The sequence below is a fragment of the Lupinus angustifolius genome, chromosome LG05 (assembly GCF_001865875.1).
Source record: "Lupinus angustifolius cultivar Tanjil chromosome LG05, LupAngTanjil_v1.0, whole genome shotgun sequence".
NCBI classification, from domain to species: domain Eukaryota; kingdom Viridiplantae; phylum Streptophyta; class Magnoliopsida; order Fabales; family Fabaceae; genus Lupinus; species Lupinus angustifolius.
The window spans coordinates 15,362,050-15,375,171 of record NC_032013.1 but is presented as its reverse complement, the minus strand read 5'-3'; the positions used below and the strand labels follow the sequence as shown (position 1 = coordinate 15,375,171).

General features: G+C 36.7%; 1 pseudogene; it reads left to right on the top strand.

Moving 5' to 3' along the window:
- LOC109347017 overlaps positions 1 to 4,969 on the top strand; it is a 7,292-nt pseudogene extending 2,323 nt beyond the window's left edge.

Below are 13,122 nucleotides of genomic sequence, written 5' to 3'. Positions count from 1 at the left end.
TCTCATCCCAATGTGAAATGATCACCTCGCGGACACGTGCGATAACCATGCCCGAGTATTATCGGCTCATACTCGATCGGACATTTTAAATTTCCCGATCCTAATATCCGATTAGAATTTCGGATTTCGGCATTCCGAGTGAAAAATATTTAGAAAATAGGTATCAGTGTACTCAGGGTCTATTTTGACTCGAAATTCAATTACGAAGCCAACGGCGCGATCAAAATTTGATTCCGAGTTACGGAACTCAAAAACCACCTTTTTGAGCCGTATCGGGTGGATTTTCGGCCCCGACCGTGGTTCAGAATCGACTGTCTCCGAAAATTACCAAAATTTACCACAATATAGGAAATAAAATTTCAAGACTAAAACTCAACTAGAGTTTCGTCTAATTCTTTACCGAAAATTCCCAGAAATTCATTTTCGAATATATAATTAATGAAAATATTAGTAAAATCTCATAATTCAAAATCGTAAAATTCGCGGTGTTACAATCTCAATATTGTCAACTATTACTAAGAGATGGTCAAGGAAAGACAAATACAACCAAAGGGTGTACAAGCAAAACAAATGGTGAAACACGTTCAACTTAGTGTCTGGAAGTTGATTGTGGAGATCTTGAAGAAGTAAGTGAATCAATAATATTGCCTTCTATTCTGGTGGGAACTCTTCTTGTCTTGTCTTTGTTTCAACAGACTTCTTCACTGGTGTTGAACTTTCATCTGCAACCAGACATATCCATTTCCTCTTTGGGAAAAATGTTTCTCCCAAAAAGGGTGCAATGATTTCTTCAAGATGTACATCCTCCATTGAGTAGATGCTCCTTCAATATTGAGAACAAGTTGAGCTTGTCTTTCATTTTCTTCTGAGCTCGTTGAACAACTTCAACTTCAGAAGTATCATCAGTTGTGCTTTTCCTATATCTGAAAATCAGAGGTGCATCATCATTGTAATTCTTCAAATTGGAGCATAGTCCATAATTCACTTATACCTTTGCGTACCATGAGCTAGTTCATGAGAACCAATTTGCGGTTCTTCTGCATTCTGAAACCCAGTGGGTTACGAACCGGAGGAGGTGGGGAAGAAAACATAACGCAAAGAAGTAGTAGAGAGCAAAAGCATGACACAAGGTGGTTGCTGCTAGGGGTGAGCATGGGTCGGGTTGGGACGAGTTAAGGTTTGTCCTTATCCGACCCTAAATGTTGGTCAGGTCATTTTTTGAACCCGGACCTGACCCTAGACCCAAAGCTAACCTGACCCATAGATATCGACCGAGCCTTTAAACCCGTCTCGACCCTAGACCCGACTAAATATCATACATACTCATCTTAGATAAAGTCTTATCAATATTATTTATTATTATGAATACGTAATATGATATATAATATATATTTTTAATCATGTATATATGATGAAATTATTAGAGAATAAATAATATTTTCGATCAAAAAAGTATTAATACTTTGTGCATATTTGAATAGATATATACAAATACGATGAGTGAGTGATCATGGGACGGGTCAGGACGAGTCATGCTTGGTCCCAACTCGACCCTAAATATTGAACATGTCTAATTTTTGAACCTAAATACTGTCATAGACCCAATGAGACCTGATCCTATTCAGACCTGATCATGATCGAGCCGTATCGGATACTGCTCACCCCTAATTGCTACTATTGTTGAAGTAGAGGAGGTGGAGAAGAAAGAAAACCCTAAAGGCAAAATATAATAGGAGTCTTTTTAATAGATTTGAGCTTTTATTTAAGTTGCTGATATAAATTTACATTTTTAGTTAGAAATGTATGGTTTTATCAATTAAAAATGCTTATATGTTTATTTTAACCTATTACATTATTAATAAAAAACATAAATGAGTTTATAAAAAAAATAAAGTGTACTAACTAAAATAAAAATTGTATCAACTAAGTATACTCTTAATGTACCGAATATCTGATAGGATAGCGTACTGCGTACCATGTATCCATATCGATGAGAACTGCATATTATGTTTGAATGTTTTTTAGTTTTCAGCTGGATTCTGTGTGTACATGCAAATTGTCTTCTTAACTTTTCATGCACAAACTTTAGCAACTTACGTTGAGAAAAATAATCTGATTTTGGATTTGAATCTAGTTTTATCAACCTGCCATTGTTTTTATATTTTATGTCATCAGATTTTGTGTCAGCTATGATATGTTTGCTACATAGTTAAAATCAGAGTGAATGAAATTTCATAAATCTATGAATTGTTTCACCCCTCACTTCTTTTGGAATAATCACCTCCATATATTTTTAAAATCCATAGTAAACTGTCCCTTAGTGTTGTTAAATTTTCAGGCTTGGATATTTGTGAGTTGACTTTCTTTGACTGTTGTAGTTTGTCTCTGTTGTTGCAGAAAACTATTTCTCTATGTTAATTATTATGGAGAATTTTTTGTTTTTGAAATATAAAAGAACTTATCTGCTGGGTTTATCTGAAATCTTGTTTGACTTATTTTATGCAGTAACATGCATTCACTACTACCATTTAAACTCTGCACTTAATTAATTTTGGACTTTTCTCCAATCTTTGGAAAAATTCTGTTATTTATTTTGGGGTAAGAAATATTTTTTTTATCTGATAGCCATTCTTCCATCAAGTCGTACTATCTGATGGAGTTTGGTCTGTTTTATATTTTCCAACCATTTTCAATATAATTCCGAACTAAGTTTTTTCTGGCTTTAAAGACATAAATGTTAGGACAATGTAAAGGTTTTATAACATAATAAACTTTTAAATAGACTAACAAGTCACACTAGACTTTTAAACATGTCATACCCAAACTTTAATGTTTTTTAAATAGGTAAAAAAAGTTTCACTCAAGCTTCTATATGCCATATAGGCCCGCCTTTCAAGTAAACTCCTAACTTGATCTGTTTCCGTCTTAACCACAGGTTATTAGATTTGAAATAGCGGTGTACTTCAAGTATGATAGAAATGTGTAACTCAATATTAAGAGAAAATTGCACAACTATATAACTCACAATATTACATGATTTGGATGTCGATCAATAAAATCTCAACAAGAGAATATATATTTAATGTAAAATAGATGAGAATGTTACATTGAACGAGTAGATACACCAAACAAGATAAAATTAGGAAATAATTCATTAGGGACAAAGTTGAACTCTTATTGTAGAAAAGATGAAAGATTCATTTGAACATGTATGTAGGAGACAATTAGCAGGTCCTACTATAAAGAGTGAACAAAATGAAGGTTAATCCAAAATCTAAAGGCATAAAAGTCGAAGAAAAACAACAGCTCAAACAAGAAACATTTAGATATCAATTCTTTGTAATTGAACAAGATTTTGATCAATATAACACACTACTTAGTAACATTAAAGCGTGAACATTGTTGTTTAGATAGAGGGGTACAAGAAATGTGTTTTACAGTTATTCCACATGATTAGACAGAGTATGTTGTGGCCAGTAATCAAATTGGAGTTGGGTTACATGTTAGCAAAACAAATAACAAAATATGTTAGATGTTTATACTTAACTTTGATCTTCATGTCACCTTTATGATTTACGATATGGCTGTCACTATAATATGTTAAACAACTGTTAATTAATATTTGCATCATCATGCATCATTTATCATGTTGTTGACTAATTTTCTGTTTTTGAGCAACAATACTTACTCTAATATGGTTTACAATTAAAGGGTATTTGAGGTTTCAAAGGCTTTGCTCTTCACAGGTTTTAGAGTTAACAGACAACATCTCCATAGTTTTAGAATTGTGTTGATTCATGTTGGTAATGGAAATCTGTCATTCTATATTATTTTTTTCATATTCAATATTTCAACACCTTTTCATAGGCTTTTCCAAGTGCTTTGTATGTGTTGTATTTGCCATGGTCTTGAGCATGAATACACAATTTTTTTGCATTTTTACCCTTCTAGTGACTTTATGTTCGATCTGAACGTGCTAAACACTACAATCTATTTTCTACTATATGGCTTTATCTTCCTTATGTCCTCTCTTCTTTAGGTTATTAGGCAAAGTGGCATTGGTTATTGGTGGAGCCTCGGGAATTGGAGAAATCATTATCCATCTGTTCCACATCCATCGTGCCAAAGTTTGCATAACTGATCTGCAAGATAAACTCGCAAAGAAGCTCTGTGAATCCTTTGGTTCTGAAGCAAATGTTTATTTCTACCATTGTCATGATTTCAGGATGATGTTCTCCATGTAGTAGACTGTTAGGAGTTCCACATTGAGTAGAATAGTAAACTCAATATGGTACTTAAGTCATGAGGCTCTACCACCTAGTAGACTAGTCTTTTGGATTGGACTCTCCTAATGGGCTTAAGTCCTAACAATTGGTGTCTTTCATTGAGAGTTGTGTCACGGAAAGGGCTACCTATAAACTGGATTAAAGTATATTACCGAATACTAATAGGAGAGTAAAGCCGCAATGTGAATTTATCTGAGTTTGACAAAGCATTTAATATAAATTTGAAGGGAGTATTACATGGGATGAAACATGCCTGCTAGGATCACAATCCCATAGAAGAATGACTCAATCATTTCTTTAGATAGTGTTGCAAGTACTCTCAGAATCATAGGAACACACGCATACACCGGTTCGAGATATGTCATGGTTGGACTCACAAAGAATGTTGCAAACGAATTGGGGAAACATGGAATAAGATTAAATTGTGTTTCACCTTATGGAATTCTAACAAGTTTGTCTCTTGCTCATTTGTCTGAGGATGAGAGAACCGATGATGCCATTACTATTGTTCACAATTTTGTTGAGAGAAATGCCAACTTGCAAGGAGTAGAATTAACCACTTTTGATGTTGCTAATATTGTGCCCTCCTAGCAAGTGATGAATCAAGGTATATTAGTGGAGATAATTTGATGGCTGACAGAGGCTTCACAAGTGTCAATCACTCACTTTGAGTTTTCAGATGAATGAATGGTTAGGACATTGCATTGCAATCATTGTGTGTACACAAATGCTTTCTTAGATAATAAGTCAACAATTAGGGTTTGTTTATGAGTTGGTTATTGAAAACAATAGAGGATAAGGTTTGGAAGCAATGAAATGCACGTGTGAGATGAAATAATCTTAAGTCGTCAATTTTCATTCATTACCCTTCAAAAACCAACTCACAAACAAGACCTAAGTAATTTTTTGTAGTAATGATCCAATTTATTATGAGGATACCTCAAGATATTTTAAAGTATCTAGGTACATGATAAATTCTGTTGTTTATTAATATTGTTTTTGTGTCTAAGTCATTACCAACTTGAGCAAATACTTGAACATCCTATGTCAAAGACCTAATTATCATCTTAAGGGTCTATTTTGAGTTGAATTTTGGAGTAGAAGAAAAGGTAAGGGAAGATTTGATTGAGACCATGAAATACAATTCTGAGATGACTCTCAAACCTACTGATGCAATCGGAAGAACAAATGATTAGCAAGCGCCCAACCTAGAACGAAAACACAAGGTTGTAAGCGGCAAACCTAACAGATAAAGCTCTAGAATCTACTAGAAAGAGAAAACTCTCGAATTTTATTAATGAAGATAAAATGATAATGACGACTACATCCCGAAAAAGTGTTTAGATAATAAATAAAAAATAATGAAAAGATATTGGAAAGATACTGAAAAGATAAAGAAAAGATACTGAAAAGATACTAAAAAGATAATGAAAAGATAATTACTAAAAATATTAATATGTTGTTCCTTTCACACGAGTGACTTCATCTTCGATACGCATAGCCAACCTTCCTACATCACTCTCCTCCACCTCTGAAGAATTTGACTCAAAGTTCTCTTCTTGATAAGGAGTCTCATCTGCCAGATGCTCATGAATGTCAGCAACATTGAAAGTATTGGATATATTCATGGCATCGGGGAGAGCTACCACTTAGGCATTGTCATTGATCTTTCGAGTCACCTTGAGCGAACCATACTTGTGTGGCTACAATTTGTTGTAAGTACTATTTGGAAACCTCTCTTTTCGTAAAAACATCATCATATTCTCTCTCACATTGAAAACTTTAACTCTCCTATGTTTGTTAGCGACAACCTTATTCTGTACCAAGTAGCCTCCAGCTTAGTCGTGACAACTTCTTTAATAGCTAAGATCTCCTCAGCCATAGTCTCAGCCGCTGCACTACATCCAAGCACTTTATGTAAACTACAACCCGAAAACAAGCCAATCTAATGTTGAATATCTCGCATATGAGGCAAATCATTTGGTAACTCATATATAATCAATGCTTTGAATTCCCCTAGGACCTCTGACACTTCTTCTGGAATTGTTGATTCCTCGTTGACAACACTCATCAACCCTTTAATCACCACTGGGTAAAAACATTTAGCTTTTTTAAAAGCCTCATCAAGCTCTTTTTCATTCCGTGTTATCACCAAGAAACTCGACTTCTTCCCCTTTAGAGTCTTATCAAAGTGCAAAACAGGAGCCATAACAATTTGGTGTATTCTCGAAGTAAACATCATCACATTATCTCTTCGCATGTATGTGATATCATTATTATACTGCCAAGGTCGCCCAAGCAGAACATGGCACACATCCGTATTCAGATCATCACACACTACCTCCACTTTATAGCGCTTGCCAATGGAAATAGGCACCTTACAACTTTGCAAAACTTTAACTTGTGAACCCGCACTCATCCACCCCAAAGTGTATGGTTTCTCATGAGGCTCAATTGTTAGCGTTAAGTACTCTACTAGCTTCTAGGAAGCCTGATTCTCATTACTTCCATTATCCATGATTAAATTGTACACCTTGTTCTTAATAGAACAGTGTGTTCGAAACATGTTCGTTCGTTGTCCTTCTTCGTTGGACGATAACAAGATCCTTTGGAGCACAAAGCTTACCCTTTCCCCAGATTTCTCTTTAGTAAACTCAACTCCTTCATACTCACTGCTCTCCTCTTCCTCATCATCCTCCTCGTTTAGAATGGTCTCAGTTTTGCTGGAAGGACAAACATTGGATCTATGTCCTTGATCACCACAACGAAAACACTTATAACTAGTTGGTTTAGTGTAGGAGTTGGATGAGTTTGGGATGAGTGCCATATTCTGCTGCACACCACTAGAGCTTTTGGTTCCTTTATTTCCATAGTTGTTATCCTTGGCTGCTATGTTATTCTCATCATCGCTTGCTGACTCGAAGTTATTCTAGGGAGTATACATTCTAAAAGATGAGAAATTTCGAGGGGATATCACCATCAATTCAGTCTTCAAGGCTAGACTATATGCCTCAACCACGGTCCATAAAGTTTGCAACCCCATCTTCTCTTGCAAAGTACCTTTTAAGCCACTAATGTATCGAGCCACCTTCTAGTTCTTTGATTCTCTCAGTTTGTTACACTTAGAAAAACGTAGGAACTCAATTGTATACTATGACACAATTATCTTTCCTTGAACACATTCGATATACATCTTATAAAGTATTTGCTCATAAGATTAAAACCACTCCAACTTCAATTGTTTCATCCTTTGCCAAGTTTTGACTGGCCCATTCCTTTGCCTCTACCTCTGAAGAACAAGCTTATCCCACCACACAACATCAGTGCTCTTCAGCCTGATTGCTACCATCATAACTTGTTTGTTCTCAGGGACGCCCATGACATTGAAGAATTTGTCAACGTCAATCTACCAATCTAGAAACTCCTCAACTCCCATTGTAACCAATCGCAATAATAATTGGACCCCCTAGAAGGTCCAATATGCTAAGACACTCACCAAAATTACTCTGGAAATTTGTTTATCTGCTTCAAAATATGGGAAGCCACATTATGTGGCATGCAAGTGCATAAATAAACCAATGAGTTGTCCTCCACAGGCCAACATGGTTGATGAGCCATTTGTGACAATGTTATGTGAGGTCACTATGATTAGAGGAACTAGTCGGTGGTAGATAGATACTGGTGCCTCCCACCATATCTTTTATGATTGTGCTATATTCAAAATATACACGGATGCTGATAAAAAGAAGGTGTTGTTTGGTGATTCCCACCCCATTATTGTTGTTGGAATTGGTGATGTGGAGCTGATTTTTACATATGGGAAGACTCTGATTCTCAAAGATGTGATGCACATTCTAGAGATGAGGAAGAATTTAGTTTCTGGTTTTCTTCTTAATAAAGATGGTTTTACCAAGACCATAGAGGCATACTTGTACGCTCTTACTAGGAATAAGGTATTTGTAAGGAAAGGGTACGTCATTGATGTCATGTTTAAATTAAATGTTGATGCTTTGATAAATAAAATTTCTAATTCATTTTACATGTTGTGTGATTTTAATATTTGGCATGCTAGATTCTATCATATCAATAAATGTGCAATTTCATACTTGAGTAACTTAGGTTTAATTCCAAATATATCTAAAAATGATTTTGAAATTTGTGAATCATGTAGTCAAGCAAAAATAACTAAAAAATCACATAAATCGGTAGTGCGAGAATACGAGCCTTTGGTACTGTGATATATGTGAATTGGATGGAACATTAACTAGAAATGTTAGACATTATTTTATCACTTTTATTGATAATTGCTCTCATTTTACATATGTATATCTAATGAAAAATAAAAGTGAAGTGTTTGACATGTTTAAGTTATATGTGTAAAAATGGAAAATCATCTCAATAAGAAAATAAAGAAACTCATAAGCGATAGAGACACTAAGTATGATTCTAGCATATTTAATGACTTTTATAAATTGAATGACATTATTCATGAAACAATTCCACCATATTCACCCGAAATGAATGTTAAAGCTAAAAGAAAGAATATAATTTTAATTGAATTAGTTGTAGCTATTATATTATGTTTTGGTGCTGCACCCTCTTCTTAGCTTTTACTTGCACCACAAGGCTTAAATTCCTAAAATCCTCAACCAATTCCATCTCCCTGACCATTATGGTTGACATATGTAGAGACTTTCTACTCAAGGCATCAACCACCACATTAGCTTTCCCAGGGTGGTATTGGAGATCAAAGACATAGTCCTTGAGGAATTCAATCCACCGTCTCTGCCTCATGTTCAGTGGCTTTTGGTCGAAAAGATACTTCAAGTTTTTGTGATCACTGAAGACTTTAAATCTTACTCCATAAAGGTGATGTCTCCAGATCTTGAGAGTGAATATGATTGCAGCCAACTCCAAGTTGTGCGTTGGATAATTCTGCTCATGTGTCTTTAATTGTCTTGAAGCATAAGCTACCACCTTTTTTTGTTGCATTAACATGCAACCTAGGCCTTGTTTAGACGCGTCACAGTACACAGTGTAGTTTCCCATCGGGTCTGGTAGAATCAACACAGGTGTTGTAGTCAATCTATTCTTAAATTCTTGAAAGTTTTCTTCACACTTTGCCATCCAGACAAAAGCCTTGTCTTTCCTGGTTAATGTAGTCAGTGGCAACGCCAACTTCGAAAATCCTTCAATTAACTTCTGATAGTATACCGCTAAATCGAGGAAACTTCTGATCTCCGTTTTGGATTTAGGGAAATTCCATTCCATCATTGTTCCTACTTTAGTAGGGTCTACAATAATTCCTTCACTTGATATCATAGGCCCAAGAAAATTCAATGATTCTAACCAAAATTTGCACTTTGACAGTTTGGCAAAGAGTTGGTTGTTTTTCAAAATATGCAACACTATCCTCAAATGTTTCACATGTTCCTCGTGATCCTGTGAATAAATCAGGATATCATCAATAAATACGACCACAAATGTGTCGAGGTATGGATGAAAAATTTGATTCATAATGGCATCACGAGATATTTATAATGACCATATCGCGTCTAAAAAGTAGTCTTCGGAATATCCTCTGACTTCACGGATATTTGGTGGTATCCTGACTGAAGATCGATCTTTGAAAACACGATAGTTCCTCTTAGTTGATCCATCAAGTCGTCAATTCTTGGCAATAGGTACTTATTCTTGATGGTGACTTTGTTCAACTTTCGGTAGTCAGTAAACAGCCGCATACTGCCATCCTTCTTCTTCACAAATAGCACCGGAGCACCTCATGGTGAAACACTATGTCTGACAAACTATTTATATAGCAAGTCTTCCACTTGCTTCTTCAACTCCATTAACTCCAATGGTGCCATCCTGTAGGGAGCTATAAAGATCGGTCCAGTTCCAGGAACCAGATCGATAGCAAACTCTATCTCTCGCACTAGGGGCAAACCAAGAATGTCATCCAAGAAAACTTCAGAGAAATCCCTAACCACAGGTAAGTACTGAATCTCTTCTCCACCTTTCTTCTCCAATGATGCCAGCAACATAAATACTTGAGTTCCATCCTTCAAGAGTTTCTTCATTTGGTTGGTAGTGGTGCTTTTGGTGTCATAACATGATTCAATGAGGGTCTTAGGATTGCTAAAGATTACTATTTTGTTAAAGTTGTTTAGAAGAACATGGTTGTTAGATAACCAGTCCATCCATAAGATAATATCTAATCGGGATAAGGGTAGACATATTAGGTCTACTACAAAGGTTCGTTCACCTAAAGTTATAGGACATTCAGAGCACATAGTTGACACTATGACGAGTTCATTAGTGGGTGTGGATTCAATTAGGTCATAGGGTATGGATACTATAGGCAATGCTAATCGATTGACAACATCATTAGATATGAACGAATGGGTCGCACCCGAATCAAACAACACGGATAAGTAAGTCTCATTAATATGACACATACCTTATATGAGGTCCTCATTGCCCTCAAAATCTCAGCTCCGCTCATGGTGAAAACCCTTCCTTTGGCCTTAGGTCTTGCCTCTTGAACAATATTCACTTCTTCCATTTTCAGTTTAGGGCACATCAACTTGATGTGTCTAGGCTGGTTGCTGTGATAGAATATGGGGCAGTTGACACTGAAATGCTTCCCCTTGCAATTCGAATACCAGGGTGGTGTGTTGTTGTTAGAGTTCCCAACCGGTAAACTCATTTTGTTGATGTTATTGTAGTTGTTGTTACTGTTGTTCCCTTGTCGGAAGCCTCTGTTGTTGTAAGGCTTGAAATTTCTCTACCGATTCCCTGATGATGAAGCATAGGGTTTCTGGTTGCGGTTGAAGGGCTTTCCTCTTCCATGTCCTTGCCCGAAATTCCTTTGGGGACCATAGGACTTTATGGTTGGTACTACACTTTTCAGTTCCACATTCCTTGCCTTCACGCTTTCCCCATAAAGCCGACACCGGTTAACTAGAGTTGCAAAATTTGGTATCTGTTGATGTATAAACATCACCTTCAAGTCTTGTCTGAGTCCATCCTCAAACTTGGCTCATTTGGACCTTCGTTCCCCAATTTATTGTAGTGTGGGGCATACCTCGCCAAATCTTCAAATTTGGTAGCATGCTCCCCAATTGTCATGCTTCCCAGCTGTAGACGTATGAACTCCATCTCTTTCTTGGTCTTCATATCCGCAGGAAAGTACTTCTATAGAAATTTATCTTTGAAAGTTGTCCAGTTGACAACTTTTTGTTCATGCTTCGTTTGACGTTTGACAAATTCTCACTAGTTCTCGGCTTCCTTAATCAGCATATAGGTCGCATAGGTGACCTTATGCTCCTTAGTGCACATAAGTGCCTGGAAGATCCTTTCCAACTCCTGGATCCAGTCATTTGCAGCATCTGGTGCAAAACCTCCTTCAAACTTTGGGGGTTGACGATGACAAAATTCCTCCAAGCTCCTATATTGAGCTGGTCCTTGGTTGGGTTGGGGTTGTTGTTGATTCGGCTGATATAAATTTGCATTCACATTCTGAATCGTTGCAGTCATTGTAGCCATGAAGTTTAGGTTAGCAGCTCCACATCCAACCATCTTAAATCTGTGAACATTAGAGGTGTATGAGATACTTCTCCTACTGAAGTTATGTATGAGTTGTATTCTCAACCGAATAATTCTAGCAAACGATTAAGCAAAAGTCACACAAGAAAGCATGTGAGGCCATGCCCAATGTCGAATAGAAAAGAACCGCTCTGATACCATGTTGTAACGCCCCGAAAATTTCCCCAACAATATTTCCCAAAAAAATGGGTAATTTTTTATAATGTAAAACTCCTCCATTTATATTTGATTCCTTTTCGGGACATTGTGTTAAGTAACCTAAATTGCGGAAACGACAATAATAGTTACCTAATGGTAACCAAAATCCACTTAATTTATCGTGGAATAATTCTTTATGGAAAATGACGGAAAATGTTTATACAAAACCAAAGGCGAAAATACAATCTTTGTCCCAATTGAAAACATATACAATAGAAATCAACACATTAAAAGTACCCTACACAAATACCCTATTCAAAAGCAAAATAGAAATGGAAAATGACTCCTAGTGATTAGCTCCAGTGTTAGCGGGTGCGCTAGGACACTCGCTGGGGTCCTCCTCTGTCTCAGAATCGAAGGAGAGATCTACCACCCAATGGAGTCTTCTATACAGACTAACTCCATACAGTCCTCCTCTTCGGCTTCCAAATGCTCCTCTTTAGCCTCTATATCCTCTTCTGGGTCATTGGATGCACCATGCGACCTACCTCTCGCTCCTGCATCTGCTTGAAGATCGGGCAGCGTCTGTCGAGCAGCTTTCCTCCCCGGTAGGGATTTGAGCACATCGTCCCAACTCCGTCTCCTAGTAGATGGTCTTGTAGCAGTGGATCCGTGAGGAATCACATACTGAATGGATGGTGCAATAGGTGCTAATCTCCGAGCAGGGAAGGTGAAAGAAGCCTCCAAGTCTGCATGATGTGAAGGGAAGTGCATCGTAGAGCCATTACAAACCATCTCCAGCTCTAAGACACAAGAGAATATGTAGGTGTATCTGAAAGTGTGCATGTCAATTGCTATTCCTTATGATCAGAGTGACCATCCGGAGTGACCAGAACATTGCTATTCCTTATGATCAGATTGACCATCCTCCGCCTCAACCATAGTTTAGAAGACTTTAGACCTAGGCCATCTTACCCTTAGGTTTACTTCTTCTTTATGGCACTTTATGGATTTAGTTGTTGTTTCTGTTTTCAGGACTTATTTGTGTCTTTTTATTTGTCCTTGATTGACTCATTATGGTTTGTAACAG